The sequence below is a fragment of the Pelophylax lessonae genome (genome assembly GCF_965119305.1).
Source record: "Pelophylax lessonae genome assembly, chromosome: 6".
In the NCBI taxonomy this organism is placed as follows: Eukaryota; Metazoa; Chordata; class Amphibia; order Anura; family Ranidae; genus Pelophylax; species Pelophylax lessonae.
Genome location: NC_138773.1, coordinates 307,921,953 through 307,934,937, shown reverse-complemented (window position 1 = coordinate 307,934,937; position 12,985 = coordinate 307,921,953). Strand labels below are relative to the sequence as shown.

At 47.6% G+C, this 12,985-nt stretch overlaps 1 protein-coding gene across 1 annotated transcript in view; it reads right to left on the bottom strand.

Moving 5' to 3' along the window:
- GPBAR1 (G protein-coupled bile acid receptor 1) overlaps positions 1 to 12,075 on the bottom strand; it is a 55,058-nt gene extending 42,983 nt beyond the window's left edge. Inside the window, exon 1 of the mRNA XM_082261363.1 lies at positions 11,900 to 12,075. The gene's annotated coding sequence lies outside the window, so the exon portion shown is untranslated. The remainder of the gene's footprint in view (positions 1 to 11,899) is intronic.
- Positions 12,076 to 12,985: the final 910 nt, after the last annotated feature.

Here is a 12,985-nt window from a genome sequence, read left to right as displayed (position 1 = left end):
CCCGGAGACACGATCAGAAAATTGTACAAAAAATACCGCTTTTGAATTGATCGTACGATAATCTAAAGTTTTCAAGAGCCAATCACAATTCATGCAAAATTATTCAAAGGGTCAAACGCGAAAATTTTCGATATCGTACGACTTGCCGACCGTATTGCGGCAAATCGGCTCGTTATCGTCCAGCGACGTAGACCGCTCCCCTGGTGGCGGCGCGCGCGTCCCGCCGGAGGCTCGCTCCCGCTGCTTTCAGTCACAGCGGGAGTCGGGCCAGGGGAGGAGCGGCGGTGATCACCACTGCTCTTCCCCAATCGTTGGGGATCGAGTGTGGAGATCCGCCCACTTGTGTAAACAAAGCGGGCGGATCTCCTAAGCGACATTCAGTGACAGATTGCAGGGTTCAGCATAGCTGAACATGCGATCTGTCCCTGTGTCACTCAGTCACCTCCCCCACACACGTCAGTAAGCACCAGGCATACATTAACCCCTCCCTCTCCAATAAAATTAACCCCTTCCCTGCCAGTGTCATTTTTACAGTAACAGTGCATATTTATAGCACTGATTACTGTAGTAATGTCACTGGTACCCCCAAAAGTGTCAAAAATGTCAGTCAAGGGTGCGATCTGTCGCAGTCCCGCAAAAAAAAAAAAAAAAAATCGCAGATCGCCACCATTACTAGTTAAAAAAAAAAACAATAAAAATGACATAAATTTCCCGTAGTTAGTAGCAGCGATAACTTTTGCGCAAACCAATCAAAATACGCTTATTGCGATTTTTTTTTTTTACCAAAAATATGTAGCAGAAAACAAATTGGCCTAAAATGTTAAAAAATTTTGATTTTTACATTTTTTGGGGGGGAATTTCATATAAAAAAAATGTGAAAAGTATTGTTATTTTTTCAAAATTGTCGCTCTTTTTTTGTTTATAGCGCAAAAAGTAAAAATTGCACAGGTGATCAAATACCACCAAAAGAAAGCTCTATTTGTGGGGAAAAAAAACATCAATTTTATTTGGGTACAGCGTCGCACGACCGCTTAACTGTCCGTTAAAATAACGCAGTGCTGAATCGCAAAATAAAGCCTGGTCAGGAATGGGGTAAAATCTTCCGGTCTTAAAGCGGTTAAAAATACGCTCATTGAGAATTTTTTTGTCAAAGACATGTAGCTAAATACATTTTGGCCTAAATATATGACAAAAATTTAATACAGTATATTGGATATTTTTTAACTGTCAAAGTAGAAAAATATTGTTATTTTTTTTTAAATTTTCGCATATTTTTTATTAATATCGTAAAAAATAAAAAGCGCAGAGGTGATCAAATACCACCAAAAGAAAGCTCTGTTTGTGGGAAAAAAAGGACGTAAATTTTGTTTGGGTACAGCGTTGCATGACCGCGCAATTGTTAGTTAAAGTCGCACAGTGCCGAATCGCAAAAAGTGGCCTGGATGTAAGACAGCAAAATCCTCCGGTGGTAAAGTGGTTAATCAGTACAGTTGTCATTCGAAAATACAATACAAATTAGGGATCGACCGATTATCAGCACCACCGATATATCGAGGGCCGATATGCACTTTCCCCGATATATTGGAATCGGCCCCCGAGGTTACAGATATTGCCGATATTTCGGGAAAGTGCATGTACCGGAGTAATGGCTGCAGCTAGAGGCATCACCCCGGTACCGGCGTCCATAGCCGACCGTTGGCTGTCTTGAAATGACAACCAATGCAGATGAGAAGCCGCTCAGCTGTCATTACAAGGAGTGGGAGGGGACGTACCCTCCCCTCCCGCCGCCTTCCGCGGCTCGCCCCGGGTCTCCCATCCCACCAGTAGACCCGGGCATCCTAACTCCACCGCCGCAGAAGACCCGATCAAAGCCACATTCGGCTCTGATTGGGTCTCCATGTAAAAACCCGGAAGTGATGTCATGACATCACTTCCGGGTACTCGGCGCCAGATTCAAAAAACTGAGAGCATTTAAAACAGCCAACACTTGGCGTTTTAAATACTTTTCAGTGCCGAGGAGGGGTTTGGGGTATTTTAGACCCTCCCCAGATCCCTCCACAAGGAGTACCTGTTAAAAAAAATAAAAATAAAAAAATAAAATTTTTACATGTCCGAAAATATCGGCCGATACCGACATCCGATGACCAAAATATCGGTATCGGCATTCGCCGATCGCTAATACAAATATACTACAACACATCACTTCCGATTTTTTATTCTGTCATATGAGAATTTTCATAACTTTAGTAAACTGCTCATTTTTGATAAGAGACTGGCGGGCACACAAAAAAAAACGGACAATCACTCGTCTGATAATCTTATCATGAGTACCAGGCGTTAGTGTCACGGGTTCCCACAAAGTGTCAGTTAGTATCACATTGTCCGCATTACTATCGCAGTCCCACTATAAGTCGCTGATCGTCGTTATTACTAGTATAAAAAAATAAAAATGTCCATATACAGTACATACCAGTTTTTAGATACTGTAACGTTTGCATAAACCAATCAATTTACAGCTATTGGGGGGGGGGGGGCGTTTCACCAAAAAACGTGTAGCAGAATACATATTGGCCTAAATTTTTGTAGAAATTTGATTTTTTTTTTTTTATTGGCTGTGATTTATAGCAGAAAGTAAAAAATATTGTTTGTTTTTCAAAATTTTCGGTCTTTTTTTGTTTAAAGCGCAGAAAATAATAATCGCAGAGGTGATCAAATACCACCAAAAGAAAGCTCTATTTGTGGGAAAAAAATGATATAAATTTTGTTTAAGTACAGTGTCACATGACCGGGGAATTGTCAGTTAACCACTTGCCGACCGCCCCACGCAGATTTACTGCGGCAGGGCGGCTCAGCTGCGCATAATCACGTAGATCTACATGCGCGCCGCCGGAGCCTCGCTCCTGCTGTGATTAGACACAGCGGGAGCCAGACAGAGAGGAGCGGGCTCGATCGCCGCCGACCTCCCGCAATCTTCAGGGAAACTGACAGGAGAGCTGCCTGCCTATGTAAACAATGCAGGCGGCTCTTCTGTCAGACAGCCACAGTGAGATTGTGTGTCTCAGCTAAGCTTAATCACCGATCTCTGTGTGCTTTTCCCAGAGCCCTCCCCCCCACAGTTTGTAAGCACAATTAGGGTACATTTAACCCCTTGATCACCCCCCAGTGTTAACCCCTTCCCTGTCAGTGTCATTTATACAGTAACAGTGCATATTATTTAGCAATGATTACTGTATTAATGTCACTGGTCCCCAAAAAGTGTCACTGAGTGTAAGATTTGTCCGCCGCAGTGTCGCAGTTCCGCTAAAAATTGCTGATCGCCGCCATTACTAATAAAAACAAAAAAAAAAAGAATAAAAAGTCCAAAACTCGATCCCATAGTTTGTAAATGCGATAACTTTTGTGCAAACCAATAAAAATAAGCTTTTTGGGATTTTTGTTTTTACCAAAAATATGTAGCAGAATACAGTTTGGCCTAAACTGATAAAAAAAATTTAATTTTTTTTTATTTTTTTATTGGGAATGTTTTATAGCAGAAAATAAAGAAATATTGGTGTTTTTTGTTTTTTTTTTCAAAATTGTCGCTCTTTTTTTGTTTATAGCGCAAAATCTAAAAACCGCAGAGGTGATCACTAAAAGAAAGCTCTATTTGTGGGGGAAAAAAAATTACATCAATTGTATTTGGGTACAGTGTCGCACAACCGTGTAATTGTCAGTTAAAGTAACGCAGTGCCGAATCGCAAAAAATGGTCAATAAGGGGGAAAAAACCTTTCAGAGTTGAAGTGGTTAAAGTAAAGCAGTGACAAAAAGCAAAAAAATGGCCTGGGGATGAAGGGGGTAAATCTTCTGGGGGTCAAGTGGTTATACTAATTACATGAAAATCGCACATTGTGTTGTCGTACGAGAAAAACGCTCATGTTTGTCCCTTGGGATATTTTCACATGAACTGTTGTGATCTCCTCTTGAAAGCTGTGTACTAACGATCGGATTATCGGACGATCGCTCCCATATCGGTATTTTTCGTCCGATTTTCTCATTGTGCGTATTAGGCATAACATGCTGAAAATCGCATTGAAATTCACTGCAATGAGGAACGCTGCAACGTAATGACGTCTTCAGCTGGCCACACACCATTAGCTTTTCCTGTGGCTGGACTGCTATCGCACCTCAAAGTCATCCTCTGCTTATCAAATGTAATTTAGATGAAGGATATCTAATGCTGAGCACTTGCTGCATTCAATTGGTTGTAAACCTCACACATGAAATATGAACAAAGCATATCCATCTATAGAGTGTACTTGTCTCATTCCAGAGCGCTAAGTGTCACTTCTGTCTCAGTGGCGGCTGGTGCTCAAAATTTTTTTTGGGGGGCGGAAAAAGAAAAATGTAATAGGTATTGCTTCGCCGTAAAAAAACGCGGTAAAAAATTGCATGACTTAACAAACAATCATTAGGTTGTTTCAAGATTGACCAGCGTGTCCCCATTCAATGCACAGTGACCAGGATGTCCTTAATGCACAGTGTCCAGCATATCCCCCATCAATGCACAGTGTCCAGCATGTCCCCCATGAATGCACAGTGTCCAGCATGTTCCCATTCAATGCACAGTGTCCAGCATGTCCCCCATCAATGCACAGTGTCCAGCATGTCCCCATTCAATGCACAGTGACCAGCATGTCCCCCATCAATGCACAGTGACCAGCATGTCCCCCATCAATGCACAGTGATCAGCATGTTCCCCATCAATGCACAGTGTCCAGCATGTCCCCCCATCAATGCACAGTGTCCATCATGTCCCCCATCAATGCACAGTGTCCAGCATGTCCCCCATCAATGCACAGTGATCAGCATGTTCCCCATCAATGCACAGTGTCCAGCATGTCCCCCCATCAATGCACAGTGTCCATCATGTCCCCCATCAATGCACAGTGTCCAGCATGTCCCCCATCAATGCACAGTGTCCAGCATGTCCCCCATCAATGCACAGTGACCATGACCAGCAGCATGTCCCCCATCAATGCACAGTGACCACTGACCAGCAGCATGTCCCCCATCAATGCACAGTGACCACTGACCAGCATGTCCCCCATCAATGCACAGTGACCACTGACCAGCAGCATGTCCCCCATCAATGCACAGTGACCACTGACCAGCAGCATGTCCCCCATCAGACCATCAATGCAGTGACCACTAACCAGCATGTCCCCCATCAGGCCATCAATGCACAGTGACCAGCATGTATTGCAATCCAGAGAGAGACCAGCGTGCGTGCGTGCCCCCTTCATAGCACCAGGCAGGACAGGGTGCGGTGCGGGCCCCCCCGGTGTGGTGCGGGCCCCTCCCCCCCTGAGGGCCCCCCTGTAGTATTCTCTGCGAATGGCCGGGAACGAACTTCCTTCCGAGTCCCGACTCCGCCTCAGTCAGTCCTCACACGCGGCTGAGCGGCTCTCGCTCTCCTCTCCGCGCCGGCGGGCAGGAATGGAAGGTGATCGTGACGACGGGGCGGTGCACCGCCCACACGCGTCACGTCACCAGGTCCATGTCCTCCTGTGATTGGTCCAGGCTGGAGTCTGGACCAATCACAGCCCGGACATCAGCAAGGTGGGGGGTGTCGGGGCGCATTGCTCTGTGCCCCGATGACCCCCAGAAGGCCGCCAATCGGCGCCTCCGCCCGCCCCCCCCCCCCATACTCACCACTAGGTCCGGCTCCCCTAGTGGACAGAAATTGAACAATTTTTTTTTTTTTAAATCTTTTTTTTTCTTCTTTCGGCCGGCCGCCACTGTTCTGTCTGCTACGTTCTTCCTCTGCTATTTGCATGAGTCGCTTTTGACAAGGTTTCCTGACACCAAGAGAAAAAAGGTGACAGAGGAGGGAGCTCCAGCTTAATGACAGCCTCAGTTCTGTTCCTGTGTGCTGTGTGGAGGGGGGTGTGTCCCTTGCCTCCAATCGGCTCACAGAGCTCTCCTCACTGAGCTCTGCAGAGTGTAACTTATGCTCTCTATCCCCTTTTTCTGAACTCCTGACAGCAAGAAAAAAATGGTGACAGGGGAGGGAGCTACAGAACACAGCCTGTGGTTGACAGCCTCAGCTTTGTTCCTGTGTGCTGTGTGGAGGGGGGGGGGTGTCCCTTGCCTCCAATCAGCTCTCAGAGCTCTACTCGCTGAGCTCTGCAGAGTGTAACTTCAGCTCTCCGTCCCCTTTTTTCTGAACTCCTGACACCAAGAGAAAAAAGGTGACAGGGGAGGGAGCTCCACCACACAGCCTGTGATTAACAGCCTCAGCTCTGTTCCTGTGTGCTGTGTGGAGGGGATGTGTCCCTTGCCTCCAATCAGCTCTCAGAGCTCTACTCGCTGAGCTCTGCAGAGTGTAAGGGCTCTTTCACACGGGCGATCCGATTAGATCCGCCTGTCAGTTTTTTAGGCGGATCTGATTCGGATCCTCCATGCAGCTCCGCTGACACCCGCTGCCATCCATATCCGATCATGTCCGTGAAATCCGGACGGATGGAAACCCTATTTTTCCATCCGTTCAGGGATCGGATCGGATGAGAGTGGACAGGCGGTCCGCTCTCATCCGATCCCCCATAGAGAGCAGCGGGAGCTGTGACACCTCCCTCTCCGAACTGCAAGCGGAGACGGAGCTGTCATCCGCCGGCTCAGTGGGGATCGGCGGATCGATCCCCGCTGAGCAGCACGGATCCGCCCTACGGAGGCGGACCGTGTGAAAGAGCCCTAACTTCAGCTCTCCGTCCCCTTTTTTCTGTACTCCTAACACCAAGAGAAAAAAGGTGACAGGGGAGGGAACTCCACCACACAGCCTGTGATTGACAGCCTCAGCTCTGTTCCTGTGTGCTGTGTGGAGGGGGGTGTTTCCCTTGCCCCCAATCAGCTCTCAGAGCTCTACTCGCTGAGCTCTGCAGAGTGTAACTTCAGCTCTCCGTCCCCTTTTTTCTGAACTCCTGACACCAAGAGAAAAAAGGTGACAGGGGAGGGAACTCCACCACACAGCCTGTGATTAACAGCCTCAGCTCTGTTCCTGTGTGCTGTGTGGAGGGGGGTGTGTCCCTTGCCTCCAATCAGCTCTCAGTGCTCTACTCGCTGAGCTCTGCAGAGTGTAACTTCAGCTCTCCGTCCCCTTTTTTCTGAACTCCTGACACCAAGAGAAAAAAGGTGACAGGGGAGGGAACTCCACCACACAGCCTGTGATTAACAGCCTCAGCTCTGTTTCTGTGTGCTGTGTGGAGGGGGGTGTGTCCCTTGCCTCCAATCAGCTCTCAGTGCTCTACTCACTGAGCTCTGCAGAGTGTAACTTCAGCTCTCCGTCCCCTTTTTTCTGAACTCCTGATACCAAAAGAAAAAAGGTGACAGGGGAGGGAGCTCCAGAACACAGCCTGTGATTGACAGCCTCAGCTCTGTTCCTGTGTACTGTGTGGAGGGAGTGTGTCCCTTCCCTCCCATCAGTTCTCAGAGCTCTCCTCACTGAGCTCTGCAGTGTAACTTCAGCTCTCCGTCCCCTTTTTTTCCCTTTTTTATGAACTCCTGAAGCCAAAAGAAAAAAGGTGACAGGGGAGCTCCAGCACACAGCCTTTGATTGACAGTCTCAGCTTGTGCTGTGTCTAATCAACACTGTCTGTGTTGATGGGGGAATCACATTTCTTTCCTGCAACAAAGGGAGAAGTCAATGGCCCAGCAGGAGGGATTCCCCCTCAACACTGTCTCTGTTGATGGGGGAATCCAGCATTTTTCTTGTTGCAGGAAATAAATTCACTCCGTGTATGGCTGGCCTAAGGGATGTGCTTTGCAGGAAAACAGAAACCAGCACATGCCCACTGACTGGACAGAGCTCTGCCTTGTGTACATATACAGAGCTCGGTCCTGTCTTCCTCCTCGCTGATCAGCGGGTGCCGGCCAATGGATGACCTCCGGCACCCGGTGATCGGCGAGGATGAAGACAGGACAGAGCACCTGCTAATCAGCTTGTGCTATGTCTAATCATAGCACAGCTGGGGCCCCCCAACCCGGAAGTGCCGGATCACATACTAGGTGCCTGATCCGGCACAGGAGAGCCATTTTCCCGCCATATAAAGGCGTTATGCGGTCGGCAAGTGGATAGTATTTGTACCAAAAAAATCGTGTGAACAAGACTGCACATGCTCAGAAATGAAAGAATACAAAACATGACATCACTTCTGAAGTGGTAGTCTGATGTATGAGAATTTTCGTAACTTTGGTAACCTAAAGTATACTCAATGTGAATAATCAGCGCAAAATAAATTAGTGTAAAATTGGTGCACAAAATGATAATAAATTAATACTAACTACCATATATACTCGAGTATAAACCGAGTTTTTCAGCATGTTTTTTTCATGCTGAAAAAGCCCCCCTCGACTTATACTCGAGTCACGGTCTTACTTACCTTTTCCCCGGTCAGTGCACATATGCCGTCGCTGCCGCTCGGGAAAGTCCGTACACGTTCGCCTATTCCCGGGCGGACGGCGCATGCGTAGTGACGCGTTGGCACCAGGCAGCGCCATTTTTAAATGTAAGGCAGAAAGGTAAGTGAGACTCCTCCGCTGCTCTGCAGCCCCTGCTTCTCCTCAGGAGAGGCAATGCTGCGGGCATGGTACAGGAGATTCTCCTGTACCATGCCCACAGCACTGCTTCTCCTGTACCATGCCTGTACCATCTATGCCATATCTGTGTCATACCTGTACCATCTGTGCCATATCTGTGCCATGCCTGTACCATCTATGCCATATCTGTGTCATGCCTGTACCATCTGTGCCATGCCTGTACCATCTCCTGTGCCATGCCTGTATCATCTGTGCCATGCCTGTATCATCTGTGCCATGCCTGTACCATCTCCTGTGCCATGCCTGAACCATCTCCTGTGCCCATGCCTGAACCATCTCCTGTGCCATCCCTGTACCATCTCCTGTGCCATGCCTGTACCATCTCCTGTCCCATGCCTGTACCATCTCCTGTCCCATGCCTGTACCATCTCCTGTGCCATGCCCGAACCATTTCCTGTGCCATGCCTGAACCATCTCCTGTGCCATGCCTGAACCATCTCCTGTACCATGCCCACAGCCCTGCATCTCCTGTACCATGTCCGCAGCCCATGCACCATCCCCGCAGCCCCTGTTTTGTGTCTCGTGGTGGTCCAGTTGGGTCCAGTAGCTGCTGCATTTCCCACCCTAGGCTTATACTCGAGTCAATAAGTTTTCCCAGTTTTTGTGTTAAAATTAGGTGCCTCGGCTTATATTCGGGTCGGTTTACACTCGAGTATATACAGTAACTGCATAAATACACACACCTGGTCAAAACTAATCACAAAATTCAAAAACTCAAAGCAAAACAACATATAATATATATATATATATATATATATATATATATATATATATACATATATATAGTGAATATTTGTGATTGCTGCCACCACTTATCAAAAGGTGTTCACCTATAACTTTGCAAACTTTTCAAATAAAAATATCACACCAAGTGTAGCGCAATCTAATTTGCATAGTCCCTATAAAAATACAAAAATCCACCGTCGTACAATATTCAATTGCGTATAACCAGAAAATATGGAGAAACCATAGTGCTCTCTATTTCAAACAATTTATTGTACTAAAACCAGGGATAAAAATATTTACATAGAAATGTGAAAATAAAACACATCATCAGCTCTCCCTGATGACTAAGTGCCGGTTCACACTAGGGCGACCTGTGAGGCGACCTGGTCGCCTCACAGGTCGCCGCAGGTCGCCTCCCATAGGGAAGCTGTGGACCCGTTCTAATAGGAGCGACACAAGTCGGTCCGACCTAGAAAAGGGGTCCGGAGCTTCTTTGGGGCGACCCGGAGGCGACCGCCATAGACTTCAATGTTATGAAGTCCGTGGCGGCCGCTCCGAGGTCGCGGCGCGCTGCTCGCACCGCGACCTCGGAGGTCGCGGTGCGAAGTAGCGTCGCTGCAGTGTGAACCGGCGCTAAGACCCCGTTCACACTGGGGCGATCCGACTTGCATTGAAGTCAATGCAAGTCGCTCCAGGTCACCCCAAAGAAGCTCCGGACCCTTTTTCTAAGTCGGAGCGACTTGTGTCGCTCCTATTAGAACGGGTCCACAGCTTCTCTATGGCAGGCGACCTATGGCGACCTGTCAGGCGAGCAGGTCGCCCCAGTGTGAACGGGGTCTAAATCCCATGGAAAATCCTGAACTGAGGCTCCCTCCACCTGTACGCGTTACGATTCCAAATAAGCTTCCTCAGCAAGTTACATTTCTATGTGAGTATTTTTATCCCTTGTTTTAGTACAATAAATTGTTTGAAATGGAGAGCACTATGGGTTCTCAATATTTTCTGGTTATACACGATTGATGGATATTTGCGGAGGAGTCCATTTGGGTCCAGGTACATCCAGAGGAAGACCATCCCAGTGAGATTCAGAAGGACATAGATACAGGAATTGGGGGCTCTGTTGTGAGGCCACTGCTTGGAGGTGAGCGGGCATTTTAGCCATAGGTGGAGGTCCCTGAAGTCACTGGATTATAGGACTGTTTAACGCGATTGAATATTGCACGACGGTGGATTTTTACAATTTTATTGGGACTATGCACATTAGATTGTGCTACACTTGGTGTGATATTTTTAAAGCGGTAGTATACTCCCCTTTTTAACTTTTACCTACAGGTAAGCCTATAATAAAGCTTACCTGTAGGTAAAATTAATGTCTCCTAAACCTGCATGGTGCAGGAGATATTCGTCCTGCATGCAGCCGCTGACACCAGCAGCGCATGCGCTCTGAAGGTCCAGCGCACCTTCAGAGCTCCTTATCGGGTCCTTGCATGCGCGGGAGTGATGTCATCACAGCTCCGGCCACTCACAGCGCCGGAACCGCCGAACCCGGAAAAGAGATGCCGAGGGAAGATGTCAGCTGCCTCAGCGGTGTCTGGGCAATCGTGTCGGGGCTTCGTTCTAAAGTAAGTATTTCATAATGAGCTAGTATGCGATGCATACTAGCTCATTATGCCTTTGTCCTGCAGGGTTTGTTTATTTTTTAGTTTTTTTTTTTTGTTGAGGATACAATCGCTTTAACTTTGGTAACCTATTCATTTTCTATATGAGCATGCAAAAAAAAAAAGTGGACGATTATTCGTCCGATATTCTCATTGTGTGTAGTAGGCTTTAGAGCAGGCATGTCCAAACTGCGGCCTGGGGGCCGCATGCGGCCCAGAGCCCCAGGCAATTCGGCCCACTGCCCCCTGACAATTTTTTTTTTTTGATGGGGAAGAAGGAATTCGGGTCGGGGGCACAGCCACAGCGGCTTCCAACTGACTGTAGGCAGAGGCTGCCTTGGAAGGGATCATCCTCTAGTTGTGTTAAATTAGTGCTGGGGGGGGGCGGCAGCGCGGGAAGGACACGGCGGCATTTTATTACTTATATACCTTAGCTATGGTATATATTTTATATGCGGCCCGAGAAAATTTCTCTACACTCAATGTGGCCCAGAGAAGCCAAAAGGTTGGACACCCATGCTTTAGAGTGTGTTGGCAGCCTATCAGCCCATTTGAATGGGCAACCTCATTGCACACATCACCAGTGTTCCCGCACGGCACGGACATAAATGGGGGCCTTTAAAGATAGATGCACTGCAATTTAGGGGATTTTCTATCCGATCTAAATGACATTGGAGTGTCACAGCCCGCTTATTTGCAAAGAAAGTCTGGAATGGCGCATACGGGCGATTAAAGAGCCGAGTGTATCCTCGGCGTTAAAACCAGAAGCCTACGCAGAGGGATTTGATTAGATAATGATCTATCAGTTATCTCATGCAAGAAGGATAAAAAAAAAGTCTAATGGGATGATGAAGGATTCTGTAGAATATTTGGTAGGTGGTACCTTGGTGAGAAGGGACGGTTGAAGCATCCTGGTGGAGTCCTGCAGTCTGCCCGGCTGTTTCTCTGCCACCGCTGTCTCTGCCTGCTGGTCACAGATGACTTCTCTGTCTTTAGAGTCAGGGGAAGTGTTTCTGTAAGTCCCTCCACCCTGATCGTCCTCCTGCGTCCCTCCTCCTGTGACACAGGCTGGCTGATGGCTTCCCGTGACACCAGCAACGTCTGAACCCAGAGCCAGCATGTCATTCATCAGAATGAAGGAGATACAGTAAAACCTTGGATTGCGAGTGACTTTGTCTGCGAGTATTTTACAAGATGAGCAAATTTGGTTTATAGATTTTAACTTGATAAACAATACGAGTAGTTTCATGTCACAACTGAGTATAAAAGAGAAGAGAAATCCCTTGTTAGTCAATGAGAGATGTCTTAATTAGCACTACTGAAGTCGCTCCAACTTTAGAAAAGTTTCCTGTACTACTTCAAGGCAACTTCTATTCAACTTATTCCCATAGTCTGGAGCAAGGTTTCTCATCCAGGTTCCCTGGAACCCTAGCAATCCTCCGGAGCAGTGGCGTCTGGTGCCCTCTTTTTGGGGGGGCGCAAACAGAAAAATGTAATAGGCATTGCTTCGCGGCAAAAAACGCTGTAAAAAATTGGGTGACTTTGAGGTCACAAAAGTGTGAAAGGGGCCTTCAGTAATCAAGGTATAGTGTGCCCCCTTCAATGCAGAGTGAACAGCGTGCCCCCTTTCAATGCAGAGAGACCAGCGTGCCCCCTTTCAATGCAGAGAGACCAGCGTGCCCCCTTTCAATGCAGAGAGACCAGCGTGCCCCCTTTCAATGCAGAGAGACCAGCGTGCCCCCTTTCAATGCAGAGTGACCAGCATGCCATGCCCCCTTTCAATGCAGAGAGACCAGCATGCCCCCTTTCAATGCAGAGTGCCCAGAGTTCCCCCTTTCAATACAGAGTGACCAGCGTGCCCCCTTTCAATACAGAGTGACCAGCATGCCCCCTTTCAATGCAGAGTGACCAGCGTGCCCCCTTTCAATGCAAAATGACCAGCATGCCCCCTCTCAATGTAGAGAGATCA